Raw genomic sequence first — 27,513 nt, forward strand, 5'->3', positions numbered from 1 at the left:
GGCCAAGGAATGGGGGAATGCTGAGCTCAAATGCATTGTCTCCCATAGCCTTAGTAATGGTGTAAGGACCATATCGGAGTGGTCACAATTTCCGATAGGCTCCAGTAAGGCGTTCCTTTTGCAAATGCAACCAGACTTTGTCGCCCACCTGAAACTTGTGTGGCACCCAATGTTGATCATGTCGCTGCTTATACTTGGCATTTGATTTCTCAAGAATGTCATGGACCTGCTGGCGAATATGTTGGATGCGCTCAATGAAGCTGGTGGCCTTATCTGTTTCGGACTGGACATGAGCTGAATTCATGTGAGTAGCTGCAAGTGGCATGGCCACATCAATGGGGCATAGTGGCTGGAATCCCAAACGCACCTGAAAAGGGCTATGGCCAGTGGAGCTGTGAAGAGCTCGGTTGTAGCTGTGCTGAACATAGGGGAGGCTCTCGTCCCATGTGCATGGATGCTTTGAGTTATACATGCGCAGAATGTGCACAATCATCCTATTGACAACCTCTGTCTGGCCATCAGTTTGAGGATGGAAGGCTGTGGACTTTGTGAGTTTGGTGTCGAGCATTGACCAGAGACTGGACCAAAATGTGCTGAGAAACCGACTGTCCCGATCTGAGATGATAGACTGTGGGATCCCAAAGTGCACCCACACTCGTTCAAAGAAGAGTTTAGTAGTGGCTTCTGCTGTGATATTCTTCTTGCAGGCCACCATAATGGCCATCTTCGAGAACCTGTCAACGACCACAAAAACACAGTCATTTCCATGCTTAGTGGAAGGAAGGCCTGACATGTAATCCATGGAGATGGATTCCCAAGGTCGAATAGGGGTAGGAAACGGGGTATAGAGGCCATGCTTCTTAATGGCCGGTTTGGCAATGGCACAGGCAGTACATGATCGGATGTACTTCCCAACATCCTGTCGAAGATTCGGCCAATAGAAATAATTTTGTAGTACTACCACTGTTTTATCGACCCCGAAATGCCCAACAAACCGACTGTAGTGTGCTTCCCAAATCATCTTGGCACGCTCGCTTGAAGGAACACAAAGGTGACCGAGGTGGCATAATAGGGCATCCTGGAGGTGAAAATCTGCAACCTGTCGACCCTCCAAGAGTGTCTAGTATGTGTGGCCGAATTCTGGGTCGCTTTTGTAGAGAAGTGGCCAATCAGTAGTCTCATGCCCACAAGAGTTGAGCACGGTGGTTAGCGCCATGATCGGTGGTCGAATGAGGCAATCTGCAACATTATTGGTGCTGCCCTTTTTATACTTGATATTCAAGTGAAACTGTTGCAGGAATGTAGACCACTTCTGATGGCGATCATTCTGCAATTTCCCTTGGGTCTGTATGAACTGCAGAGGTCGGTGGTCTATGTGGATGACCATTTCCTTCCCCAATATGTAACGCTTCCATTGTCGGTAGGCCTGTACAATGGAATACATCTCTTTATCATAAGTGGAGTACTTTTGGACTGTGTCTAAAAGTGTTTCACTGTGATATGCCACTGGATGTCCATGTTGAGTAAGGACTGCCCCAATAGCATAGTCAGAGGCATCTGTCTCGACCTCAAATGGTTGTTGTAAATCTGGTAACGCGAGCACTGGTGCCGTGCAGAGGCGATCCTTCAACTCCCTAAATGCCTTCTGTTGAGATTCAGACCAAAAGAATTTTGCTTTCACCCCGCCCTTGGTGACTTGACTCAAGGGCCAAGAAATATGAGAAAACCCCAACACAAACCTGCGGTAGAAGTTGGCAAGACCTAGAAAGCTGCGGAGCTCTGTTAGAGTGGTTGGAGAGGGCCAATCCAGAATGACTTGGATCTTTGCTGGATCGACATGCACCCCCTGTTCATCAATGATGTATCCCAGATACTGAACCTGGGTCATGCCAAAAGTGCATTTCTCCAAATTGGCACATAGCTTGTGTTGCCGCAGTGTTTGGAGAACCTGTCGGATGTGGTGGAGGTGCTCTTCCCAACTCTGGCTGAAGATCAGAATGTCATCCAAGTATACTACTACAAAGGAGTTGGTAAATGGCCGCAAGATGTCATCCATTAGCCTCATAAAGGTTGCAGGAGCATTCGTCAATCCGAAAGGCATGACCAACCATTTGAAGAGGCCCTCCTTGGATTTGAAGGTAGTCTTCCACACATTGGAGGGTTCGATTGGTACCTGGTGATATCCCGACTTCAGGTCGATCTTGCTGAAATATTTCACCCCCTTTAGTTGGTCTAGGAGGTCATCAATCCGCGGGATTGGGTACCTATTACGGACAGTGATCTTGTTCAGCGCCCGATAGTCAATACAGAGTCTCCACGTCCATCCTTCTTCTGTACCAACACGATCAGGCTCCCACAGGGCGATGAACTCGGACGGATGTGACCTTTCTGCAGGAGCTCCTGAATCTGCCTCTTGATTTCATCGTTCTCCAGAACGGAGCGCCGATAAATTGGTCCATTGGGTAGCGGCGCACCTGGGGTCAGATCGATGGAGTGCTTGACTTGACAGTGCAGAGGAACCCCTGCCGGGGAGGTGAAGATGTCCTTGTACTCCTCCACAATCTTGTCCATCTGTAGTTGTCGCGCAGAGGGGCCCCGTTTGGAGGCCGCGGCCACTGTCTTCTTTTTTCCTTGAGGGCGTATCATCAGGAAAACAAATTTCCTGGTTTTGGAAATGATCTTACTGCATTGTTTTGTAGTAATCAAAGAGAGGGCGGCAGGTGGTGCTAGCTCTGGTATCCTGAACAACTTATTTCCCAATGTAATAATAACAGCACGGGGCCTTGATTCATACACAGCATGTCGCTTCCACAAGTATGGTTGTCCTAGTAATACATCACAAACTTCAAGGGGAGCAATGTCACACAATACCTCATCCGTGAAGGGCTTGATGTTGTATGGAAGGCGACATTGCTGGCTCACGCGAAGATCTCGTCCTTGGTGAAGCCACCCAATGGTGTATGGTTGTGGATGTGCTGTGGTGGGTAAGCCCAACCGCTTCACGACCTCTGCCGAAATGAGGTTCTTTTGACTCCCGCTATCAACAATGAACTATATCGGGGAGCCCTTTACCCACATCTGGGAGTGGAAGAGACGCTCCTCCTCCTCTAGATCTTCGGGTTCATTTTTCTGGATCTTTGCGGTGGCAACAGTGGCACTGGGGTCCGCATCAATGATCTGCTTCCCTTTTTCATACCCCTTATCGGGTTCTGACTCAGAGTCGGAACATGCATCTGATTCTGAAACGTTTAGCTCAGCCACCAGTGACTGCTTGGCCCGACACTCACTTGTGTTGTGAGTGGAGCTCTTATGGAACTCGCACCATTTTCCAGTGTCCTTTCTCGGCTTCGTGGCGCTGTTCTTTTCTTGCAGCTTCGGCTGGTTGTCTTGGGCTGTCCCGCCTTGGCTTTGTCCTTTGTTCTGTGGTTTAGGGGCACCTTTCCCCTGCTTTGGATTCACAGATCCAAAGTCTCACTTCTTTTATTTAAACTTCTGCTCGACCTTGACGGCATACCGGTATGCTACGCCGAGCGAGGGGATGTTTAGGAATTGTATTTCTTCCTGGATGTACTTGTGCAGGCAGCCACGGTATTTGAGTATCAAATGTTGCTCCGAATCCTTGATACCCAACTTTGTGCGAAGGTATGGAAAAGATTGGTGAACTCCGGCACGTCTTGGTCCCTTCCCTGCCGCAGCGTGGTCCACTTTATGTATTCATCCTCATAGCTCCCGACAGGGTAGTACTGCTCCTTGATGGCATCCCGGAACGAATCCCAGGTGGGTGCGGCTGAAAGTAGTGAGCCAGTACTCTCATCCTTCTGCTCGCAGTAGGTTTCCCACCAGTCCTTGACGTGGGGGGCTGCTTTGAGGAGAGCAAAAACAATCTTTTCCCGACTCGAAAATTCATGAACAGAAAAATAATCCTCTAGCAGATTTAACCATTTATCTACGACATCTGCATCTATCTGACCCTCGAATATGGGGATTTCAAAATTAACTTGTACCTTAAAGGGTGTGGCGTTTCCAGAGTAGCTGCTGGAAGCCGATGCGTTGCTTTTGGGTAGCCGCTGAAGGATCTGAGCAAAGCTGTCCATCATCGCGTTCCGTTGTCACTCGAGGGCTTCTTCAAGCAAGATTTTGATGGGATCTCCTGCCCCCTCGTCTTTCTTCTCCTCCGCCATGGGAGGCCATCGGGATTTGCGAGGCTGGTCTTGCAAAGGTTCAACCAGTTCAAGCCCTAACTCCTTATATCCCGACCTTGTTGGGGACATGCAAAGAAAAACAGAGAAAAAGCAGACCGCTCTGATACCACTGATCCGGATTTAAACAGGAATGCAACAAATTACAGAGATAACCATATACACAAAGATGCTGCGAAAATAATACTTCATTTCATTAATGGAAAATACTGAAATATGCTTACAATCAGAAATGGAAATAAACCAGCTAGGGCGATGGTAGCTTATCTCTGAGAAGAGATGTGATGGCTACATGCCTTTGAACTGTGTTACAATGAGGCTCGAAGGCCTATTTATTGTTGAGAAACAATGGAAAACCCTTAACATTCCAAAACCTAACCCTAGGAGATGAAACGCCAAACTATGGGCCCCGTTTGGGGGTAAGTTGGTACATTAACTTCCCGGGGTTGTAACTTTGGCACATGATCTCCGTTTGACGCGTACAATAGCTCATTAGAAAGATCTATCCGAGCACTATCATTGTTGGAATGGGAAACATCGGTCCATCCCATGGACCCATGTTGCCCCCAAATTCCCCAAAAAACGTCGTTTAGGGCCTCAAAACGGCTCCGGAAGTTTAGGACCCGAAAACCTGCTAAAAATAGTAAGTTGTGCTACAATTAAGGAAACTGAAAATGCTGAGAAAGACAATGGTGGGGGTCCAGGTGGACTTGGCAGGTGGCCACCAATATCCACCTGGATCATTGATGTAGTAATTGATGAATCATGCAGAACTACGAAACAGACAAAGGATGATGACAATGATGAAGACGATGAATTGTTTCTTGTATCAAATCAAAATGATATAGAGGAAGAAACCCAATGAAGCATCTGAAGAAGATACAACTGATAGGGAAAAGACTCCATCTAGGTATGTTCAAAAGAATCATCCAGAATCTCAAATTCTAGGAGAAAAATGATTTGGAGTATAGACAAGAATAACTCTTGCAGGAACTTCTAGTTATATAGCATTACTATCCTCCATAGAACCACAAAATGTTAATGAAGCTATAAAAGATGAATGTTGGTGTAACGAAATGAATGAAGAACTTGATCAAACTGAAAAGAATGATACTTGGGAACTAGTTCCTAGACCTCTTGATAAAAATGTTATAGGAACAAAATGGATATTCAAGAATAAATTGAATGAAAATGGAGAGGTTATTAGAAACAAAGCAATACTTGTATACAAAGGGTATGCTCAACAAGAAGGTATAGAATTTTAAGAAACATTTGCACCTGTTTCCAGACTTGAAGCCATAAGAATGTTTCTTTCTCTTTCAAGTTTTCGGAAATTCAAAGTGTATTAAATGGATGTAAAATATGCATTTCTTAATGGAGAGTTAGAGGAAGAAGTTTATATTGAAAAACCAGAAGGATTCGTTCTAGGAAATGATGCAAATCTTGCATGCAAGCTCAAAAACGCTCTTTATGGACTAAAACAAGCTCCAAGGGATTGGTATTATCGCCTTTAAAAATATCTACAACAACAAGGGTTGACAAAAGGATCTGCAGACAACAACTTATACACCAAAATTGAGAATGATAAACTACTAATTATTATTGTTTATGATGACGATATCATCTTTGGCAGCAATGAAGAATCTATAAGTCAGAGCTTTGCTTCAGTTATGCAGCAAGTATTTGAAATGTCCTTACGTGGTGAACTTACTTATTTTATTGGTCTACAAGTACAACAAACAAAATATGGTATTTTTCTTTCACAAACTAAATATCTCAAGCAGATTCTGAAGAAGTACGGAATGGATGATTCTAAACCAGTATGTACTCCAATGGTAATAAGATGTAGTCTCAGTTCTGATGATGAATCACCTACAGTGAACCAATCAGCATACAAATTTATGATTGGAAGTCTGCTTTATCTAACAGGTATGAGACCCAATATCATTTATGCAGTAGGAATTGTTGGAAGGTTCTAAGCAAATCCAAAGAAATCAGATCTCCAGGCTGTAACAAGAATATTCAAATCTCTTCAAGGAACTCAAGACTTCGGTCTATGGTATCCTAAAGACGCAAATCTTACTCTTCATGCATATACTGATGCAGATTGGGCAGGAAATGTTGATGATTGAAAAAGCACTAGTGGAGGTGCATTCTATATGGGATCACAGTTAGTGTCTTGGTTCAGAAAGAAACAAAGTTCGATAGCCTTATATACATCTGAAGCATAATATGTGGGTATTGTATCTTGCTGAACACAACTACTTTGGATGATTGAAACATTTCAAGATATTCAAATCACATGTAATCCACCCATCTCCATCTTATGTGATAATACAAGTGCCATTAGCATTTCGAAAAATCCAGCCATGCACTCCAAGACCAAGCACATTCCCATTAAGTACCATTTTCTATGAGAACAAGTGATTGAAAGAAAGGTTAAATTGGAGTATGTTCCCTCCAAAGAATAGGTTGTTCATATATTCAGCAAATCACTTCCCAGAGAAACATTTGAATATCTCAAACAAAATCTGGGAGTATTTGCTGCATCATCCTACAATTAAATCCGGTTTTCAGAGGAAGGTTCCTAGACGTGGGTTTCATGAAGGATAGTCATGTATATACACGATTTTCTATGGCTCGAGGAGCATATTTGTTTTTCTAATTAAAAAAAGTGGGTCAGACTCTGATATGGGTGCTCAGTGTGATATTGATGATTACAATCTGCTTATATGCTTTGTTCATTGATTTTTCTTTTGACTAATGAAGATGCCTTGATGAATGATTTATTGACAATGCACAGGTAGTAGAGGTTTAGTGGGAGCATTAGCCTTATCAAACATTCTGCATTGTTGGCATTATGGTTCCTTATTTTAGCTATGGCTTCAGATATTCACATCAGTTGTTGCATAGGTCATGTAGATATCTAGGGTGTAATATGTCTCCTTATGTCATAGCCTGTTTTTGAATGAGTCGTATTAGAAATATGATGTAATACGTATCCCCACTATACATGGGAAGGATGACGTAATAATTTCTATTTTAGTCCTCTATAAACAATTGGTATATCCCCACTTGGTTGGGTGGATGAGTCATATTTGGTGTATCCCCACTTGGTTGGGTGATTGATGTACGTATGAGTCATTGGTCTTAGGGAGGTCATACTCACTTAGTTGAATCATAGAGTCATGTTATTCTTTTGAAACATATCTTTGCATACTCTGCATGTACTCAAGGGGAGCATGGTCAGCATAGTGTATCTCAAAGGGGGAGACCTTGGTCTGCCCTTTTCCCTTGATGTCAAAGGAGGAGAGTATTTTGGTGTTTCTTGATATATCTAACAATTTCATATGGTTTCCATCAAGTCCAAAGGGGGATATTGTTGGCATTATGATACAGGTGTTGTCCATGATGGCAACTCACTCGGGACAGTTTAGATTTGATAAAGGGAAACTCACATTGCAACAAGTCAATTCAGAGGTAACAAGGCAATGGTACAGAAGAACATGAATTTGGAACAAAGAACTATAGATCAGAATCAAGAAACTGAAGAAAAAGGATTTTTTAAGTAAGTTTAAGTTGTATATGCAGGTTCACCTTATCCAAGCAACATATACACGCTGGTTCACTGAAAGAAAATGGCGTATACATATGCACGTACTTTCACAAGAGGAAAAGCGTGTATGGGTTGGAAAATCAATGAAATTTAGGATTAAAGAATACCAAGGGTCAATACCATGGTATTAGCCCACAATACTGAGCAGATTAATGGTTATTTGATCCTATCCAAGAATACCATAGGCTCTAAGTGTTGTTTTGGTATGATGTATTGAGGAAGGCCAAAACTATATAAGGAGGAGAAGATCAAAGGACCAAGTGTGCAAGTGAAAGGGCTTCTCAGGAATACTTCTATCTGCAGTATATTTTATGTTGCAGGGGCTATGATTATGATATGATTTGAAATATTTTTTGCACCTTGTATACAATGTTGGATCAATACCATGAGACCTAAAATGACTTATCATTGTATGTTCTGATAATGGTTGGGCTAGATATGATTGCTTACACATGATTTATTCTTTAAATATCATGATCTAGGTCTGTATGAATTCTGGAATTGCAACGAAGTTGTGAGTTAATATTTGCATATCTATATGCTGGTTCAATTTGGTAAAGGCACGTATACATGCAAGTTCAACTCTTCCAAGTACCGTGTGCAAAAGAAAATACTATTGTTCATAAATGACTGATCTATCTGATGAGTGATGTTGTTTCACTGTTGTCTGTAAATGAAGTCTTCTTAGATCTGAAAGTAAAACTGAATAGATTGATTGATTAAGTGAGAAGGGTTATCTTTATTACTGATTTTCTGGATCTCTGTAAATTGACAGTAGATGTTTAGAATATTACTGGTTAGTATAGATTTGATTACGAAGTTTTTATGGTTCAGTAGTTTGGAGGTATACACATGTTTTGTTATAGGAAGTGGCGTATACATGCAAGTTGGGTTCATTAAAGTAGTGTATACATTCTGATGTATGTTTTTTGAGGTTGCAGCTGGTTCTGAAAGATGATGCAGGTTTCTGGGTTCAACACAGTGTTCTGGTGACAGTGATATGATTGTTCATATTGACTAGTTGTTAGTTGATGCAGTTATTATTATAGAGTTTGAGCTTCAAAGTTTTTGATGGGTCCACTGCGAAAATTTGATGAAATGGGGCCTTCATATTGTGTTGTTGTGTACCAGGATCATCTAGTCTAAAAATTAATAAAACATGATCCTTGGAGGAAGAGAGAAGGCCGTAACCTTCTGTAGGTCAGTGCTTAAGTACTAGTAAACATATCAGCTAGTATAAGAGCTAGGGGATTGTAGCTCCCTTCCAGTAGAAGTTGGAAAACAAGAGAAGGTTGTAGCCTTTTGCAGGTGGGTGCCTATGCACTGGTATGAGTCTGCACCAGTACAATATTGTAAACATATTTTCTTTATATTAAGAAGACAGAGACGACAACAACAAGTTCTTCTTCTCCTGCATTGGGTTTCCACCTTAAATCTTGGTGTTCATGTGTGTTTCTTATGTGTGATGGTTTATTATGTTATTATTGCACATAGTTATTCTATAATAAGATATTGATGCATTGATTAATGATCAACACATGATTAATTAACTAAATAATAAGTTATCTGGGTATACGTTGGTTTATTTAATCACAGTAGCGTGCGCATGCAAGTTCACTTCACTAAAGTAGCGTATATAAATCTAATTGGGAAATGAAAAATTATTTAATTGTAAATATTGATTCACCCCACCTCTTAGTATTATTTCCAACATAAAGTGTTCCCTATGCTCTCCTCCAAGAGCACATAGCACAGTCCCAAGCATATTTCCCCTTCCTTGTTTCGAACTTCACCCTTGAAGAAATCCTTCCTTTCACCCTATTCCTTCTTTGGATCCATTGAGTGCATAACGCAATTTGGAAGGTCAAAGCCTAACCCCTTAATCCTTCAACCTTTACCTGCATCCTCATGGCTTCCTTTGAGCACATAACACACTTGTGAAAGGAGAAGCTTCATCCCTTTAACATTCGAACTTGCACTCTGCAGCCCCCTTAGTTCCCTTGAGAACATAACACACTCTCAAAGCCTTCTTGTCCTTCCTTCCCCCTTCATACCTATGCCCTATGCCCTCCCTTGAGCATCCTCTATCTAGATGAGCTCACAAGTGCACCTTGAAGCCTAGAAGCACTCAACCTTCCCTCCTTGGTAGTGTCCCCTGTGCCCTGAAATTTCCCTTGTTCTTGCTGAGCACATTGTTAAGTCATGAATATAAAACTTACATAAGACATGTTAGGACAAGATATTTTTTCAAATCAATGTTTTCTTTCCATGAGTGATTTCCGTTGTAGATATTCCAGCAAAACATAAAAAAGAGTCATGAAGAGATTGGGTAAAGAGGGAAGTCAAAGGAAGCATTTAAGAATAAAGAACATGTGGTGTACCAAATCAAGAACATTTAAATCTTGATGATCAAAGAAGCCCAAAGGAATCCATATAATCAAAGACCCTTTGTAGTGAATACATCAACAACATGGAAGTTTCATACAGGATTGAAGATACAAATGGAACCATTGTTACCTATAAAGAAAGTCCATGTCATCAGTTACTATGATTCTAAGTCATCAATGTTAGTGACTTGTCATGTTCTCACCACATGATGATGTAATTATGTAAGTATTATCAACAAAAAGAAGTGGAAGTCTAAGAGTCATGTATGGAAAAAAGGGTCATATAAAGAAGTCTAAAAGACATGTAATTCCAAGATTCATGTGTAATTCTAAAATTCATTTGGAAGTCCAAGGGTTATATAGAATTCCAAAGGTCATTATAAGTTGAAAAATCATATGAGAAACTCAATATTCATGAGGGTATGAAAGGCCATGCCTCAAGTTATAAAAGGATCTTCATTACTCAAGAAAAAGACATTTCACCTTGGCTTATCCCACAAGGCATTAGAGAGAAAGAGAGAGTACTTTTTGGGAGAAAATAGTGGCTCTAACACTACACTATTGGATCTAGTGATGTTCATTGTGCTCATGTATCTTGGAACTTTTTCTTAATACTTGAAGTCATTCAACAAACACATTCCCATGCATGAATCATGGATGTTTTGAGACTATTCTTATAATTTTTCCATTTTATGTTGGATTTCATATGTACTAAAGTAATTGAACTATTTTGGTCGCTTTGGTGCTAAACTTGTGGGAAATGTGTTGTGATTATTCTAATGATCCTTACATCTATGTGAACTATTTTTCTTGATGTTTAAGGATTCTTCCATGTCTATGTGCATGTGTCTTTACTAGATTAGTATTGTTACTTCTCTTTTAGAGATTCACATTTATTTTGTGCAGTGAAAGGACCTTGATACATTTACAATTGCGCATTCCACAAGGCACACTCTCTTTCTCATTCAAAAGTGCATGGGTGCTACTCTCTCATGCTAATTTCTTAAGCCAAGGAAAATATCTAATTTAATGTTATCCATGCCATTTTTTTGGATGGGACTCCTATACCAAACGGTGTGATGTCTAATTGGTAACCCATATCGGGGATATCCCCTTTATGTTGGTGGGCTCCAACACCATAAACATAAGTGTTACAGGTCTATTTGAGCACATCACTCCCAACATTCAGGCCAAGACAATTAGGGCTCGTCAAACCATAATTCAGTGGTTACATGCCCTAGATAAGTCATCACATTGAATTCTTGCATCAATGAAAGTTTCCTAGCTTAAAGCCTTGATGAAATGCCTCCTTGGGACACCAGCGAATCCTTGGTCAAGGGTAACTACGTTGTAGAGAAGGTAGGCCCATTCAGGCCCACACTGCAGTGCACTTAGGCCCTCTTTGACCTGCATTGGGTGAGAATGAGTGAAATTTGCACAGGGTTCTGGGAATATTCCTTGACTCTAGATCATTATAGAAGGATACCAGCTCTTATCTCATCCTATGAGATCAAATTTGGATAGGCTATGGATCAATTAACCTCCTATCCTGTCATCCCTTTCTCCATGGAAACTAACTCCAATTTTGGAAGGTCATTCAATGCCCAATTTATGAAAAAACCACCTCCATTTCCATATAAATTGAGCACTTATCATAGTGATCAAGGGGCTAGAAGCTAAAGATTGTAGAGAAATTTTGTTGGTTTGAGATTTGAGTTCATGTCAAGCAATGTTGTGCTGCTAGATTGGTGTGCTTTTGGTGTGACGAGGGTTGGATTGAAGCTGGATCAATGGCACAGGATCGAACTGTATTGCATGAAACTCTTCCTTCTACATTAATAAAGTTGTTTATTCCTTTTATCATATTCCTGTTCATATCTATGATGATTATGTGTTTCAATGTCTTTGATTCCATTGGTTTATAGTAGATAGATCATGTATTCTTTGATCATTGGTGTTTCTGTTTCTGTTGACACAGGTACCAGTTTAGCGTATTCATTTCAAGTGGGAAAGATGAGAGCAATTCAAAGGGGGTTAATGAAGAGAAAGATTACAAGTAAGTTCCTTCATCTCATCTATCTACTATAGGAAAAGGTTAAACTACTTTCTTTTTGTTGTTGTAAGTGTAGCTACCCACTTAGGGAAAATGTGTTTATCCGTAGATATAAATTCCATATAACAAATTAGTGACTCCGCTGGGGAACGACTGTCATTCCTGGTAGCTTATCCTCATCATATTATATCCTAGTAGACTTTTCTTGACTTCATTGATCTTATTTCAGTCATTTTGAAGTGTTTTTGGTCAAAAAGTGTGCTTGAATGTCTCTTGATTTGACTCTCCAGCACCAGTGCAGTCTTGGTCTTGACACAGTGTGTTGTAGAGTAGCCTTAGCTTAGAGACAATGCACTGCATCACACTATCTCCCCCTCTAGCCTACGCTAATCCCTCTTAGGCTAAAAAACCCACATTTGGCTTGATTTTTCCAAAGTTGCTTCTATTTCTGTTTGCTGAAAGATTAATGTTTTCTATGGTTTTGAAATCAATTTGTATTTCTTCTCCTAGCCCTACTTTGTCCTTAATTGCTTAGTGTTTCTTAAATGATTTATTTATCATTATCACTTCATTTTCAAGGTTAGCTTATAATCGATTAGTCTTTTTTGAAAGGAAGTGTCGTAAAGTTTTCATTTCTTTGAAAAGGGAGCTATCGTAAAGTCTTCATTTCTTGTGAAAAGTATTGATTAATTGTTTGTGCATTTAGTTTCCTTTTTTTCATCTAAACATTAAGGGAAATGAAAAGAAAAACATGCATTATGCATTTAGATATTTGTGTGTGCTTATAGGAATAGTATAGGGAAAGTTGCATTAGATGTGCTCTATGCTCTTTGATTGAATATTTTGATTACTCTATCACTTTTAGTTAAGGTTTTCATTGTTCAAATCAAATGAAAAGAATGTTTCTCATCATAGTTTCATTCTAGGAATTTCAAACACATCATGTGGTGAACCTAAAAGACAAACTCCTAAACAAAATCAACTTAAAAGTTATCTCAATTAACCTAATGGAGCATTTTAACTTAACGCATAACATTTAGAGGTTCTAGGCTAGAGATGTGTTCCAACGTCGTAAAACATAGTAGCTATCGTTAATTGTCTACGATACATTCCGAGTGTGATACCTCATTCCACGTACGTAAGTATATTGTAGCTCCTCCACATACCTTCGGGTATATAGGGTGGTGTTATAGTACGAAAAGTATAAAGGAATGCTCTCACTATGCGGTTTCGCATTAGACAGCGCTAACACGGATTGGGCCTCCACGTACTTTTGGGTATATGGGAGGACTACATAAGGTTGCTATCCATCCTTAGGTAACTGAGTCAACTGCCTTGTACACTATGATAGACCGAACACAACATTCAGGGAAATTGCCTACACCTATATTAAGTCCTTGGTTTACTAAGGCAGTATATTGCAGTTCACAGTTGCTTGGTAATCATTTTGCCTAGATTACCCTCTTTTTGTTTATTTCTTTTCGTAATAAAATCAATCAGCAATCATGGAGGAACATCAACCTTTACCCCGTCATTTGTGGAGGACAATGAGTAAACCACCTTTACCCCTTGAAGCTACACCTATCTGGAAAAAGCGGTCTCGTTTAACTGAGTCTAATACATCACAAACTTCTGGTTCTTCATATGAATTATAAGAGTCACCTATACCGGTAACTACTGTGACCGTAGTTACTCCTACAATTACTGGTACATCTGTTACTGAAGTGGAACCTTTACAATTACTTGAGGACACTAAAAGTGAACTTAGCGAAACAGTAATTGAAGTTGTCCGACAAGAAGTTGATGCTTAACCCAAAGTTTTTCAACAAGAAATTACTTCTGAGCTTGAATCTGTTCAACCGGAAGTTGGTCTTGAACCTATCACAGTTCAACCAGAAGTTACTTTTGAACCAGAAGTTGTTCAAGAAGCTCAACCTAAGACTGTTGTTCTCTTATCATAACACTTGGATCTCGAAGTTGAACAATCAGAAGTTGTTCCCATATCGGAAGACGATCAACTGGTTTATCCTCAGACATCTGTAACTGTTGAACTTCCCCTTTACCACAGAGTCAAATACCAAAAATCTATTACTAACCTGATGGTGAAATCCTTCCACTTGGTTTGATTGCTATCAAAGAGGAATATGAAGAAGAAACACCCAAAACTCCAACTCTTTTTGGACCCGAGCTTTTTCTTTATCCTCATAGTCCTCATTTTACTGCTCCTTTTGATCTTGTTTACTTTAAGAATCTAGTTGATTCATTAGGATATTTATTGGGTCATTTGACTATGGATGAATCAAAATCCCAGACTCTACCATATGTTACAGCTGCGGCAGAACCTACTATCACTGCTTCTTCAATGTTTACCACAACACCTGAGTCACATCTATATGGTGTTCCGTCCATCCCACCGAGTTACCAATCATTATTTGGAACTCACTCAGGTGTTGCTTCTAGTCCATAGTCTTCACCCATGTCATCCACAGGGATTTTTCCTGGTTCTTCACTTACGGATACTAAACAATTGGATTCATCAAGTCAATACCAAGTTGGTCCATCTAGTTACCATCCAATGTATCATCTTTACATTGGATTACCCCCATATGCAGAACAATATGCTCAATCTGCTTGTCCTTCATTTTCTGGGGGGCAATCATATGGCAATATACCGTCATCTTTGGGTCAACCCGAAATGACTGTTTGTCAGTGGCAGCCTACAATGCCTGTTCAACCAAGGCTTGTGTATCCATCACAGCCAATGCAATATGTTTCATCCATACCTACTATGCATGTTGTTACAACTTTACCACAGTCGCAAGCTCAGTTAATTGTATCACAACCTTTGAAAGTTGGTCCTTCAACCTCTGACCTTCAAGTTTCAAGTCTACAGACTCAGTCTTCTTAGGTTGTTTTACAACAATTGTTTGTGCCTGGAATCCAACAACCTCAAGCTAGTTTACCATTTACTAGAATGACTCAGAATTACACTGGTTTAATTTATTCACAACCTAGTCAAACTTACATTGGTGGGAAACAACCATTACATCAACAACCCTGGTAGCTGCAATATCAACAACAACAATTCCAACAGTACCAAACTTATCCTGGACTTGGTCAACAAGCCCATGCTGGGTTTGGTCAACAACAAGTTTACCCAGGTCCTAGTCAACAAGCCCATACTGGTTTTAGACAACAACAAATTTATCCTGGTGCCTAACAACCACCTTATACCGGATTTGTTCAACAAACTTACCCCTAACAAGGTTACTAGCAACAGATTCCTAGGAAATTCCATCTTACCCTGGTTACGATCAACTTGACCTAATTTGACAGTTGCCTTTTGTCACAACACTTAAGTTACCAGATTTAAATTGGCTTACCAATGATAAAATTCTTTATGAACCTTGGTGGCTGGTGATTCCTCACAAATTGCCTTATGATATTCCTAAGCTCAATGGAAACCCTAGAGAAGATCCATCCAACCACGTTATGACTTTTCATTTATGGTGTTCATCTAACTCCCTGAATGATGATTCAGCTAGACTACGTCTTTTCTAGTGAATTCTTACTGGTCCGGTTGCAAAGTGGTATATTGAATTACCATGAGCTTCATTTGAACACTTTACATCCTTAGCCACCACATTTTAACCCACTTCCAGTTACCCATCAGATATGAAAATAGAAAGGAACTATTTACCAACTTTAAACAAACCACTGCTACTCACATTTCTGATCATATTCATGGGTGGCGTCGTCATCATCAAATGGTCAAAACTTTTGTTCCTGATAAGCTTTTAGCTGAGTGGTTTATCAAATCCTTGTTGCCATTTATCATCGAAGAGGTGACTAAAGGAGGAGTTGTCACTGAAGAGAAAGTAATTTCTTGTGCCCAATACTTAGACTTGATTTACATCCAGTCTGGCACACTCTATGACAAAATTCCAAATGCACCCAGACCACAGCTTTTACTGTTCCACCACCTCCATCTAGTAAGGAATCTCATGCCAATGATAGTGTGCTTGGTTATTCAAGCACACAAACATGACGTGGACCATCTTGTCAAACACTTGGTATTTCCAATCAAACTTCTAGTGCATCAGATAATACACTTGCTTCCTAAATAAATGTCATGTCATTTAACAAAGGTAAAAATGAAAAGCAACTTGGAAGTAAGAAGAAAGGGAAAGCTAAAAAGAAACAAAATCCTCCCCCTCAAGAGAAATCATTTGATTCCTCTTCTCTGACTAGGAAGCCTCATTACCCATGTTTAATCTGTAATGAGGAGCATTTTACGGGAGACTATCCTCACCGCTCTTAAGTCTCAAAACTTCTTAAGACTTCTAGTGCATCCACTCTATTGACAAACCCTCTTCCAAATCCAGAGACTCATTTGGTTGCTACATATCATGATTCCACTTCACAAGTGCTTATGCTATCTGCCACTAAGCCTAAAACTGATGTTTTGGTGACTACACAAAGTAAATATTATGGTAATCCATCGTCGTCATTGAATAACCAGGCTACATATCAACCAAATACTTCGACTTCGACTTCATCTGATTCCATTCCACCACCCATTGCACTAGTGTTAACAATAAAACCACCTAAGGTAGTTGTACATAAATCTACATTCAACCCTCGAGCTCAAGCAGTGCAAAATTAAAATATAGTAGAAGATTTGGCTCAGTCACCTTCTGCTATGTCGACACTTGAGGTGATTCAAAATTGTCCCTCCCAAAAGCAGGCTTTATTGTCAGCAATTGGTGGAATTGATCCAACAGATTCCAATCTTGTGGTTTTTAACCATGCGGGTTATACGCCACAATTACTAGCTCAATTAGCTTTCTTGATCCAAGTAAAGGCTTTGAATAAACTGGGTACCGAACCATTGTTGACAAGGGTGCATCTAGTTGTATCATGTCAACGAATTGTTGGAAAACACTTGTCTCACTACCTTTGTCACGATCACCTACAACATTAAAAGCTTTTGATGGTCGCACTTATACACCTTGTGGAATTTTAAGTAACCTACAGATAGAACTAGGTGGAAAAACTGTAACTGTTGAAGTTGAGGTCATTGATGGACCCCTTGACTACAACATTTTACTAGGAAGACTGTGGTTTTATGCTATGGCTGTTGTGGTTTCAACATACCTTCGTATGATCACTTTCCCTCATAAAGGTGGAATCACAGTAATTGATCAACTCAGCTTCTTTGCCTCTATTTCATAGGAAATTGGAAGCATTCATTAGTTCACGGACCCCAAATATCTCTTCTGAATGTTGGAGTAGGTCTCTTCAAAGATTCTTCCCTAATGGGTACCTTTTCACTACCGTCACCATCAGAAATGGTGGAAGTTGCAAAAGTTGAGACTTGTAACATGATATCTTCCACTTCACCTGATTCATGGAAGATTTCTAATAATTCTAAAGTTTATATGCATAATGAAACCATGCCACTAAGTCTCATTGAGCTTGCATACCGATCAATCTTTTTGGATTGTGCGGAAAATCCAAATCCATCATCACCAATTGTATGGGTTGATCATTCATTAGAATATGGTACTTCCTCTGATCCTTTTTCACATACATTTTCTATTGATGAAGGAATAATCCAATCAATGATGGTAGAAGAAGAACCAAGGGCAGATTACCATCATCGATCCCATCTTCCAGATCACATAGAAGATATTCCAAATGAACTAAATCACCCCTCAATTGTTGATTTCCTTTCGAATTATATATTTATAAATACAGTCGATTCCGAATGAAACATATCAAATATCAAAGAAACCATTTTTATTGACATTTTGCCAAACCTGGAATTGTAGAAAACGTCGATGTTGGCAAATCTTGTTCTCCGTCTGAACTTGAAACTTACCATGCTCTTTTCCATGAATTTTGCGATATATTTTCCTAGTCATATGAGCAGATGCCAAGTATTGATTCTAGTATAGTTGAACATGATATTAAAATGTATCCTGATGTCAAACCAGTACGACGGCACCTCTGTCCTATTCATCTAAAAAAGGTTGCTTCCATAAAAGCAGAAATTGAAAAATTTTTGCATGTTAGTTTCATATACCCCGTTCCTCTTACCGATTGTGTTTCCAATCTTGTTCCTGTCATGAAGAAACAAGGAACAATACAAGTGTGTGTTAATTATAGGGATGTTAATAATGCTTGTCCAAAAGATAACTATCCCACTCCATTTATTGACTAGATAATTGATGACTGTGCCGGATGTGAAATATTTTCATTTATGGATGGTTTTTTTTGGCTATAATCAAATCAATATCCACCTAGAAGACCAATATAAAACTGCTTTTATTTGTCCCTGCGACACATTCACGTATAGGAAACTCCCTTTTTGTTTGAAGAATTCTACAGAAAATTTTCAGGGGGAAATGACTTATGCCTTCTATGAAATCAAACAATTTTCTTCAACCTTATCTAGATGATTTACCTACTTATTCAAGGAAATGGATTAATCACCTGCAACATGTGAGATCTATCTTTTTATGGTGCTGACACTACAAAATTCGACTCAATTCACATAAATGTGTGTTTTGTGTTGGTTCTAGTCATTTGATTGGTTTCGTAGTGTCTAAAGAAGGAATTCAACTCGACCCTTTAAAGGTTAAGGAAATTCTTGATCTTCCTCCACCTTCCAATTTATTGCAGTTATAGAGACTCCAAGGGAAGGATAACTTTCTAAGGAGATTCATTCCCAACTATGTTGAAATGGCTAAAGGATTTACTCGTCTTTTCAAAAAGGGAATTCTCTTCCATTGGGACTAGGTTGCGCAAGCTTCCTTTGATGCTTTCAAAGATACCATGATTCGAGCATCATTAATGGCTAAAGGATTTATTTGAGTCGCAATCTCAATGATACGGAAGTTAAGTACTATTACGTCAAAAAGTTAGCTTTGTCTAGTGTTCAAGTTGTACAAAGATTTTGCCACTATATCGTACTCTGAAAGACCACTGTCATTTCAGATTGCAACCCTATGACATGCATTTTTTCACGTCAACTGTTGGGGGCAAATATTCGAAATGGAACATCATTTTGCAGGGATTTGATTTCGACTTCATCAAATCCAAGTCAAAGAAATCTCTAGTTTTTTTCGAGCTTCTTTGCAACCTTCCCTCTGCCGACATCGATTCAACAATGGAACCATCAATTCCATATGAGTCTCTATTTCTGATTTCATCATATGACCCTTGGTATGGAGATATACTGATCTATCTCCAAACCCAAACTTTTCGGACCGATACCTCTCGATCGCAACAACGACGTATTCGATATCAAGCCAAAGGTTATCTGATCATTGGTGACATCCTTAACTGTCGCGGTATTGATACGGTCTTAAGGAGGTGCCTCACACATGAGGAATCTGAGAAAGTTTTGAATGATTTCCATTCTGGTGCTTGTGGTGGACATTTAACTAGTTATGCTACCACACAGAAGATTATTCGTGCTGGTTACTTCTGGCCAACCATATTTATTGATTGCATTATTGCTGTTAGAAGTTGTCATGCATGCCAGATTTCTTACTGTAAAACTCGATTACCACCTACACCACTGCATCCTATCATCGTTGCTGGACCATGTGCGAAATGGGGCATTGATTTCATGACATGTAACCCTACCTCGGCTAGGGGGCATGGGTATATTATTGTTGCAGTGGACTACTTTAAGAAATGGGATGAGGCCATGCCTACATTAAACAATAGTGGTGAGACGGATGCTCTTTTTTCTTCAACCATGTGGTTGCATGGTTTGGTGTGCCACAATCTATAGTTACAGATCATGGTTCTCATTTTTGCAACCATATGATGACCGAATTAACTGCCAATTTAGGACTTTCACATGATAGTTCTACTCCTTATTGTCTGTAGGCTAATGGAAAAGTTCAAGCTATCAACAAAGTCCTTAAGCGAATGCTTCAACGAATGATAGGACTTCATAAACAAAATTGGCATTTGATCATGTACTCAGCTTTGTGGTCTTACCAAACGTCGGTAAGAAACACCACACCTTTTCAATTAGTGTATGGTCTGGAAGCAATCTTGCCCATACAATGTGAAATTTCATCATTAAAACTTGAAATTGACCTGTTACCCGAAACTTCTGATGACGAAGCATGTTTCTTAGAACTCATCCATCTAGATGAAACATGTTGTGAAGCTGTATTGGCCAATGAAGCACATAAGAAACAAATTAAGGCACAATATGACCAAAAGGTCAAGCCTCACATTTTCTCAGAAGGAGACCTGGTCTTGCTTTATGATTAGGAAGCTGATAAATTAGGAGCAAGGAAATTTGAACCATTATGGATGGGCCCCTATATTTTCAAGTGTGTTTTGGAAAAAGGCACTTATTATTTAGTTGATTATGATGGAATTCCATTGTCACAGCCCCGAAACGGGTTGTATCTGAAAAGTTACTATGCTTGATTTTGCGTAGTAAAAAACACTATATATATGCTTTGATTGCGTGTGTGTGTGTCACAGCGTGACTTTTAGAGTTTTTATGTGGTTAAGTAATCCACTTTGCATTTGTTGCAAATTTCAAAATCTTTGGAACCATTTGTTGGTTATGTCGATGGTGCTAATCGTAGTACCCAGAACATATCTTCTGCAACATGGGCCATATTCGCTCCAAGTGGCAAGTTAGTGAGTTTTCAAGGGATTAGTATCGGTCATTATACAAACAATATCACTCATTATAGTGCATTGATCGAACTCCTCTTCGATGCCATTTCGCTTGGCATTCACCGAATCATCATTAGGCTGGACTCACAACTTCTTGTACTGCAACTTACAAATGTTTATACCATCTGAAATCCAACTATTTATCATATGTTCCTTAGAGTTCATCTCTTGCAAAGACATTTTGATTACATGTAATATCAACACATTTCTAGGAACTTTAACACATTCACTGATTCTTTAGCAAACTATGTGTTAGACATACATTTACGACACATGTAAAAAGTAAATTTTCAATTCATATCAATAGTTGAATAGGATTGCACATAACCATATAAAAACACTGAAAGTAAAATAGATAGATGTTTAAATTTTTTACAAAATTTGTGTCCAAGACATGTTGGTCATCTGAACTCAAAACTCAAAATGCATATAGAAAAACATCCCAAGTAGAGCTAATGATTCTCTTGATAACAGGTCAGAGCCTGAGCTATCATGCGCAAAAACTTCATCCAACAGCTAGGTACACCAACAGTATGGCGTTGCAGCCTCATCAGTAACTCCTCGATTCGGACATCCGTAATACCGAGGGTTAACCCCTGTATCTGATCCTGCAACTCTGCCAGCGTCTCGAGCAAATCCAAATCCTGGAGAACTGCTCTTCTAACATTTCTCCTCGATGGTTCACTCGCCTCCTGTTGATGACCCATTGGTCGAATAGTGCCAACATTTGTATGCATGAAAACATTTTTAGTTTAGTCTTGGAAACATCAAAAACACAAAAACATGTAGAAACTTAAAAAATTAAAAAAACATGGTCAAAACAATTCACCTATAACATCGCATTGAGTAGCCACTAGCAACCTCAAATCTGGATCTCCATGAAAGTCCATCCCTACATATGGATTCTCCTTGATGACAATGTGTTGTCAACTGAGCCAATTGAAGAATGCAGGAGGAAATGAGATTGATGATTGACCAACATGTCGAGCCATCAACTCAACCCATCTCTACATCCGTCGATCTCTAGGACCAGTCAAATTCAGTGACACATGTTAAGGTTGCATCAATGGATTTCTCTTTGAGGTAAAGGCAATCAAGATCGAACCATAGCTAAAATTATTCATCTTACCACTCTTTACTTTGGTCAGTTGCTCTTTCATTGAAGAGAGAACTACCTCGCACCAGTTGAATATAGTTGGCTCAAAGCACTCAAGCACAAACTACATGTATCATGTGTTTGCCAAATGAAGTGTCGCAATACCCACCAACTTTGCGATAGTGAAAAGGATTGTTCACAAGGGAAAATCACAAACATCCCTAATGTTTATCTTCCCATCTTTGCTAGGTTGTGTACCTAGCCAACAAAACTGTCGAATGTAGTCCCTCACTAATTCACCCCCACGGGCAGAACTTGAAAGAGATATGGGGACACCACATCTCGACAATCTTGTAAGGAAGTAAACATCATCAATCAATATAGGGAGCACTTTTCCCCCTATGTGAAAATATTGATCTACTGGATCCCATGAATGAACTAAGAACTGCAATAGTTCTGATTGTTGCCTCATCCCGAAAAACTTGAAGTATTTGAGTAACCACGCTCTTTGAGGGCCTCAACAGTACCTGGATCATTAAGGGAAACCATATCTTGTTCTTCATGTTCTCGTTCACACCAAGTAATATCCATTCTGATATGATCAAAGCTTGAAATAAAACCATAAGCTTAGTTCGGATCCATTTCATGCAAAAAACTAGAGGATTTTTGGGTAAAATAGAAGAAACAAATTTCTAAAGTGTGTACAATGCAGCCCTGGCCTTGAGACAGTGTGTTGCAGAGCAGGTACCCTTCTGCTTGACTGCACTTCTGCGTAGCTTTCGATGTGTTAGGCTACGCTGATCCCAGGGTGAGGTATATTTGCCTTAGGAACCCTAAAACCCTAAATTTTTTACCTGAAACTGCAAAATAATGAACTTAAATGAAAGATAAAAGGTAAATCTCCTACCTGGTCTTGACGACACAAAGAATGATCCACAGAATCTGCAATCAGCTGTTGAAGTTCGAGGTAAAAACTGGTTCAGAGGACAAAACTAAATGGTAAATATCAAATGGTGAAAATAACTTGGAAAATTCTTGTTTTATGGTTATTTCATGTTCATTAAATGAATAAACTATAGCTTTTACCTAATTTTACCAATGAAACATGTATGTTTAATCCGTTTGGTGGTTCTTTGAGCAGGTTTATACTTGATATAGTGAAGCTGACGTGCACGATCGTGAATTGTACTTTTGACCACAGAGCATACTTTTATCTCCTTTTCGAGCTCTGTTAAACATCGAAAAAGGGACCCCCGTGGAGTCCTCTTTAAGCTCTTCTCAGATTCTTGAAATATGAAAAGATTGTCGAGCACTTGCCCTTTTTAGCTCATAAACATATTGGAAATGACAACTTCTCAGTATAAGTTTAACCCTTTGTCGGACTGAGAAAGATTATTTATGAAAAAGGAATACGTTGATCAAACATGGTCAATAGGTTCTCTCTTGTATTATTTTACGCTTTTTCAGACTTGAGAGACAAATTTACGAAAAAGAACTTGTGGATTTTTCTTTTTGTCCCTTTTCAAACTCTCTAAACATTAAAAGGACTGAGTTCTCATTGTCGTTAAACTTGTTAAAACATCAAATAGCGACAAACTTGTCCATCATGACAAGACTGAGTTTCACCTTCGCTAGGATCGCTAAAATATCACATAGCGATGGATTCACCTGAAGGGTGGAATTATATTGCAAGAATATGTTATCCTCCTCAAGCTTGTTAAAACAAATAAAGAGGTACTGGTGAGCAATGACTGGGGAAAATGGGAAAAAGGATAAATCACTTTATGGTAGCAAGTCTCTCTTGAACATGAAACTTTCACTTCATCTCTGTGACTATTTGGGATGGGTTATCTACTTGATGGTTATCATACCTATGGTCTATCACACCATCCATCACTTTGGTTTTGGGTCAATGCTGCCAATTCATTCAGTGTCGCTGACATGTACAAGAGAAGTTTGATCCTTTTCAATACTCATAAACCTTCATTTTCATGACCGCCATTCCTGAAACTTGTGTCGTCAGTTGCATTTTGTCTTTAAAATCATTACACTCGTTTTGTGTCATTGATGGGGGATACATCAAGGCCCTCTTGCGATGAGTTGCTTCTTGTCGACATCAGCACATTATCCAAGAAGTTGACTTGGAAACACCCTTCTGGTACCTTGAGGCTTGCATACATCAATGGAAAGTTTCTCGCTTCCGGCGCTAGGTTGACATCACAGACCTTCGACCAAAAGACATTGTATGGTGTTCGACATCAAAACATCTATTGACACCATGCAGAATGTACTGCAGTACCTTGAGAATGATTATCATTATCGGTGATCTCTCTCGCGTCTGTTAATAGCTTACATCATTGGTTGGTAATCAGATGGATTCTTCCCATGTTCGACTTCAGATCACATTTTAACATTGTTAGGCTCGTAATTGAGTGAACGATTAGATGAAATAGAAGACCCTGGATCTAGTTTCATCCATCTGGGCTGTGAATTCAAGAGAGTACTAAATCATTTGTACGATGGCTTTACACAGATGTTCATCCTATCAAGGGTCTATATCTGTAGAAGTCTATATGATTTATGTACATGTAACGAAAATTTTATAACGCTGAGTATGGGTATGCCTTCCCTCAGCAATTCATGAAAAATTCAAAATATCATGATGCTATGTATTGTAATCGATACAGGTCACCGCCCACTTCAGATCCTCGCCATCACATCATAAAGAATATCAGTTGACATTATCATTTTCGACTTCATGCTTTAGGGGGAAATTGTTACAGGTCTATTTGGGCACATTCCTACCATTCAGATCAGTACAATTAGGGCTCATTAGACCCTGATTCATTTGTTACATGCCCTAGACAAGTCATCACATTGAATGCTTCCATCCATGAAAATTTCCTACCTTGAAGCCTTCTGAAATGCCTCCTTAGGAAACCAATGCAGCCTTGGTGAGGGGTAACTATGCTGCAGATCATGTAGGCCCATTCAGACTTGCACTACAGTTCACTTAGGCCCTCTTTGACACACGTTGGGAGAATGAGCGAAATTTGCCTAGGGTTCTAGGAATATTCCTTAATTCTAGATCATTCTAGAAGGATCCCATCTGTTATCTCATCCTATGAGCTCGAATTTGGATAGGATATGGATCAATTAACCTCCGATACTCTCATCCCTTACTCCATGGAAACTAACTCCAATTTTGGAAGGTCATTCAATGCCCAATTTATGACAAAAACACCTCCATTTCCCTATAAATTGAGCACTCATAATAGTGATCAAGGGGCTAAAATCTAAAGATTGTAGAGAAATTTTGTTGGTTTGAGATTTGATTTCATGTCAAGCAATGTTATGTTACTAGATTGGTGTGCTTTTAGTGTGACGAGGGTTGGACTGAAGCTGGATGAGTGGCACGAGATCGAACTGTATTTGTTGAAAGTCTTCCTTCTACATTAATAAAGTTGTTTATTCCTTTCTTCATATTCTTGTTCATATCTATGACGATTATGTGTTTCAATGTCTTTGATTCCATTGATTTATAGTAGATATATCATGTATGCTTTGATCATTGTTGTTTCTGTTTTTGTTGACACGGGTACCAATTGAGCGGATTTAATTGAAGTGGGAGCGACGGGAGCAGTTCAAAGGGGATCAAGGAAGCGAAATACTATAGTAAGTTCCTTCATCTCATCTATCTACTATAGGAAAATGTTAAACTACTTTCTTTTTGTTGTTCTAAGTGTAGCTACCCACTTAGGTAAAATGTGTTTATCCGTAGATACAAATTCCATGTAACACTAAATGTAGACAAGTACATATCCCCAATAGTTTTCATAATGAAAGGAATTGATTAGCATAATCTCAAATTGACCTCTTGATTCAAATCACTCACATCATTTCGATTTATGCCACCACTGACAAAAAATCCCATCATGAAGTCCCTTCTTCCATAACCACAAGCCCCTATTTCCAATTTTTTTGTTCCAACTGTAGTTCTAGTCATCTAACATCTAAGAAATGAGGGAAACCATGAGAGGCTCCCTCATTCACAAGGAATAGCTAAAATAATTTTTTTATGCAATCATATCATCATGTGTAGGATATGTTTCAATAGGGAAGATAGTTTGGGTTTTTTCAAAGGTTGCATGTGCATACTGATGAAGTGGCACTTGAATTTTCTCTCAAATTTTTAGAGAAATGGTTAGTGGTTCTTAGAACAACTGTAGAGCTCATAGAGGAGATATAGGCTGAGGTAATAAGGTTACCATATATAGGAGATAGGTGGTCTTGTAAAATAAGGTCAAATCCAAAGGTCATGGAAGCCCTCGTCAAGTAGTGGATAAGGTATGAAAATACGTTACTACCACATCCATTGGAGAATGTAGCCCTTATTATGTAGACACACGTCATCTATGAAGGCCACCATGAATTTGTGTACTTCACACATGTTGGTACTCAAATCATCCCCACATATGCATGAAATGAATATACATTCACTAAGGACTAAGGAGCCCTCCCGCTCTAGGTGCTACGATAGACCTCCTATGCACCACAAGGGGTAACCCTGATAATCAATTATATGGTTTTCAATAAGAAAATAAAACAAGGTCAGATATAGATAATTGTTTGCTATAATAAATCATTGCATTACTAGAAGTGAATAATAATGCTTTAATTCAATAACAATATAGAAAGTACAATCGTAACGATACGAAGAAGCTAATACATGAACAAGCAACGACTAAGGTGAAAGTTGAAAGAAAGAAAATAAAAACGATAAAAGTAAGAGTAAAAAAAAAACAACAAGATACAATCATTTCATTATTAAATAAGATGTATGTAACAAGTACAAACATTATTAATATTCTACTTTAAACCTTTGCAGATTGATGCAATCAATAGTAAATATTTAAACTAGAATCTACAATGACAAAGTAAAAATTTATTCTTTCTAAAAGATAGGAACTATTACAGAGAACAAAAGATCAAAATATAATGTTTTTGCAATTTCTAACATAGAAAACTAATTATCCCTAAGTCAAAGACGAGCTATCAACTAACGAAAATCAAGCATAAATAATTTAATCGTATGTTCAATAACATATGGATCGGAACAATAGAACCAATTGTGTGAACTTATAAATGAGGACAAACCTATGATTTAGTTTTTGTAATCGAAATCAAGAGGTAACAATAAATAAACAAATCATGCTTATTCTAAACGTAAGGATCAATTTTAGATATTTAATAGAAAAATGTGTAGCATGTCTACACAGTTTAATAAAATTACAAAATTTACACTTCGGTCAACAACCACCCCATGATGGGAAACAAAGTTTTAAATAATAGTTTAAAGAGTAACTGTTTTGGAAATTTTCTAAAATGTAATTGATTCAAATTCAAATTAAAAATAAAATAATTCTCGAATGGAATAACTA

The sequence above is a fragment of the Pinus tabuliformis genome, chromosome 6 (genome assembly GCF_031772625.1).
Source record: "Pinus tabuliformis cultivar Carrire ecotype Pingquan chromosome 6, CPIR1, whole genome shotgun sequence".
Classification (NCBI taxonomy): domain Eukaryota; kingdom Viridiplantae; phylum Streptophyta; class Pinopsida; order Pinales; family Pinaceae; genus Pinus; species Pinus tabuliformis.